This window comes from Nomascus leucogenys, chromosome 13, assembly GCF_006542625.1.
Source record: "Nomascus leucogenys isolate Asia chromosome 13, Asia_NLE_v1, whole genome shotgun sequence".
Taxonomy (NCBI): Eukaryota; Metazoa; Chordata; class Mammalia; order Primates; family Hylobatidae; genus Nomascus; species Nomascus leucogenys.
The window spans coordinates 6,739,187-6,743,132 of NC_044393.1; positions in this window are offsets into that span (position 1 = coordinate 6,739,187).

Sequence of the window (3,946 nt, forward strand, 5' to 3'; positions counted from 1 at the left end):
GGAGCTGGGACCAGGGCTGTTTCCTCCCCTCCAGAGCCCTGCACAGGGTGGGTCCCTGCCGGGGATCATCTTCCCCTCTCCTCCACTGCACTCATTCCGCAGGCAGTCTCTGCCGGCTGAGGGTGGTGACACCCTCTGTTTGCTGGAGATGCCTGGAGTGGTCTCTGGGGACTCTCTCTCCCCTCAGCACACCGGAGGGCTGCACCTCCCGCCCTTAGGAGGTGAGGTTTGGCCGTCTGACTGGCTCTGACAACACGTGGGTTGAGTGACATGAGTGCTTTGTTTCTAGGCAGATGCGTGAAGGCCACTGTGCGCTTTCCCTCCACCGTCATGACCACGTTGTTCCCTTCAGCCCCAGCTCAGCCTGTCCGGGATCCTGCTCTGAGGGCCACAGTGACATGGAATGGCCTCCAGCTTCCACAGACATGTCCTGGATGAGAACCAGCTTGTGTGCTTTCAGCCACTGGGCCCCAGGGATTTGCTCGTGGCAGCATCGCCCATCCGTCCCGCCCAATGCAGCACCCTCAGCCCCTGCAGCCTGCGCCCTCCCCAAGCCCGGCTCATGCGCCAGGCACCTCCCGCTGCCCACCAGCCCACACTCAGCAAGGCACAATGGGACTCCCAGTTTCCCGCCCCCAGCACCCTGCTGCTCATGTGAATTTGGCTGAGTCCCTCCCCCTGGAAGTCAAGGCTTCTAGTGTAGCCTGGGGGCACTGCCCAGTGGCTTCCTCCCTGCTTCGGGATGTGCCTGCCCCTGGTCATCTCCAACCCAGTATTCCTGCCAAGTGGAGACTTTGGGGACAAACAGGGAGAAGAATGAGGCGCCCCACCACGCACACCATCCAAAATAAAAGAGATATTAAGCTATACATATGCATAGGGAAGGCCCAAAAAATTCTGATTTTCCCGTGGTGACTTCAGTTGCTTTTTCTGAAATATTCCATGGATTTGCCTATTCTGGACATTTCATAAGAATGTCCATGCAAGACGTGGTCTTGGGTGTTTGGCTTCATTTATTTTGCAACAGGTTTTCAAAGTTCACCCATGTTGTGGTGTGTGCCGGTCCTTCATTTCTTTTTACGGCTGCTAATTTTCCATTGCGTGGATATGCCAGTTTGTGGATCCATTCTTCAACTGGGGAACATTTAGCTTGTTTTCACTTTTTGGATATTACAAACAGTACCGTTAAGAACATTTGTGCATCAAAACCACAATGAGATACCATCCAGTTAGAATGGTGATCATTAAAAAGTCAGGAAACAACAGATGCTGGAGAGGATGTGGAGAAACAGGAATGCTTTTACACTGTTGGTGGGAGTGTAAATTAGTTCAGCCATTGTGGAAGTCAGTGTGGCGATTCCTCAAGGATCTAGAACTAGAAATACCATTTGACCCAGCCATCCCATTACTGGGTATATACCCAAAGGATTATAAATCATGCTGCTATAAAGACACATGCACATGTATGTTTACTGTGGCACTATTCACAATAGGAAAGACTTGGAACCAACCCAAATGTCCATCAGTGATAGACTGAATTAAGAAAATGTGGCACATATACACCATGGAATACTATGCGGCCATAAAAAAGGGTCAGTTCATGTCCTTTGCAGGGACATGAACTCTGGAAACCATCATTCTGTGCAAACTATCGCAAGGACAGAAAACCAAACATCGCATGTTCTCACTCATAGGTGGGAACTGAACAATAAGAACACTTGGACACAGGCTGGGGAACATCACACACACCGGGGCCTGTCGGGGGCTGGGGTGCTGGGGGAGGGATCACATTAGGAGAAATACCTAATGTAAATGACGAGTTAATGGGTGCAGCAAACCAACGCGGCACATGTATACATACGTAACAAACCTGCACGTTGTGCACATGTACCCTAGAACTTCAAGTATAAAAAAACAACAACAACAAAAAAAACAAACAAAAAGAACCTTTGTGTCCAAGTTTTGGTGTGGAAGCTTTTATTTCTCTTGGGTTTTTCGAGTAGAATCTCTGGGTCACATGGTAGCTCTCTCTGTTTAATCATTTGAAGAACCTGCCAGATTGTTGTCTATTTTCCATTCCCACCAGCAGTGTGTGGGGGGGTCCAATTCCCCCACATCCTCACCAGCACATGAGTTTCTCTGACTTTTTCATCCCATCCTAGTGGATGTGAAGTGGTAGCTCATCTCTTTCCTTTGATTTGTGTTTAGTGTTATTGTTTTAAACCAGTCTACCTTATAATAAAACTCAGCCCCACATTGTACTCTGCGGAGGATTTTGGAGGCCTGTAAAGGAAGAGGAAGGGGCTCCCTACACCCTAGTCTAACCAGCTGTACCCCAAGTGGATTAACAAAAAACATATTTTACACTGAACCATCAAAACCCTGAAAGGAAAACAAACGTGAATTCTTCATCCAACTAGAGACAGCAGAGTCTGTTTTCACTGCCGAAGAAACTAAAGAGAAAAGTAAAGAAAAAATAGAAACATTTTAAAAAGAAAAGAAAAGAAACTAAACACAGAGCTTCTTTTATTCTCAGGCCAGGCTTTGCCTTAGTATCAGTCAGAAGCGCTTAAAAAAATACTCAGGCGCTTCTCCCAAAGACTGGGTTCCGGGTGGGGCACAGGCAGCATTGCTTTTAGCAGCTCCGGCAGCTCAGTTCTCAGGTGCAGCCAGGGCTGGAAGCCCTGATAACAGGATTGCTCTGGGGTGGGGCTGCAAGGAGCCTTCTCACGGTCATGGTCACGAAGATGCGGCTGTGGCTTTGGGTGGGGTCTGAGAGTCAGGTTGAGGTTGGAGGCAGTGAGCAAGGGGATGCCATTGGTATTAACACCAGTCCAGCGAGATCCCAAGATCCTCAGAGCTGGGGGTGGGGAGATGGGGAACCCGTCGAGTCTCCCCAGAGATTAACCAGCTCAACACAAAGGGCCCGGAAGCAGAGAGGGCACTTTCTCAGGGCAGGGGTGATAGGACCATAGCATCAGCACTGATCCTAATAAAGGCTGGTCCACCTTCAACTTCTCCCTCCAACCTGGCCCTAAGTGCTTGTTCTACTTCGTGTTCTAGGAGGCACTACAAGGTATTATTATTTCCTTTCTATTAATGAGGAAACTGAGGATCAGAGAAGGTGAGTGACTTACCTAAGGTCACACAGCTTGTCAGGAAAGAAACTCAGATTCACATTCAGGTCTTACTCCAAACACTTGAATTATTAACCCTTGTACTAGACCATCCCCTGAGGCAAAGCTAACTCTGCTGGAGTAGAAGGGCCAGCACACGCCACAACATGGATGAACTTTGAAAACCTGATGCAAAATAAAAGAAGCCAAACCCCCAAGATCACATCTTGCATGGACATTCCTCTGAAATGTCCAGAATAGGCAAATCCATAGAATGCGGATTATTATTCTATTATTATTATTATTATCTAGTATTATTATTTCCTTTCTAATAATGAGGAAACTGAGCATCAGAGAAGGTGAGTGACTTACCTAAAGTCACACAGCTTGTCAGGAAAGAAACTCACATTCACATTGAGGTCTGTCTGATTCCAAACACTTGAATTATTAACCCTTGTACCAGACCATCCCCTGAGGCAAAGCTAACTCTGCTGGAGTAGGCACCAAGGTTGAAGATATCTCTATCTTTCCATTCATCCCCCCATCCATCCCTTCCTTTATCCATCACTCCCTCCCTCCCTTCATGCCTCCCTCCATTTCATCTTCCATCACTCCTGCCATTCACCCTCCCTCCCTCCATCCATTCCCCATCCATTTCTCCATTCATCTATCCATCAATCCTCCCATTCACACTCCTTCCCTCTATCCGTTTCTCCATTCATCTGTCCATCAATCCTCCCATTCACACTCCTTCCCTCTATCCGTTTCTCCATTCATCTGTCCATCAATCCTCCCATTCACCCTCCTTCCATCCATCCATTCCCCATCCA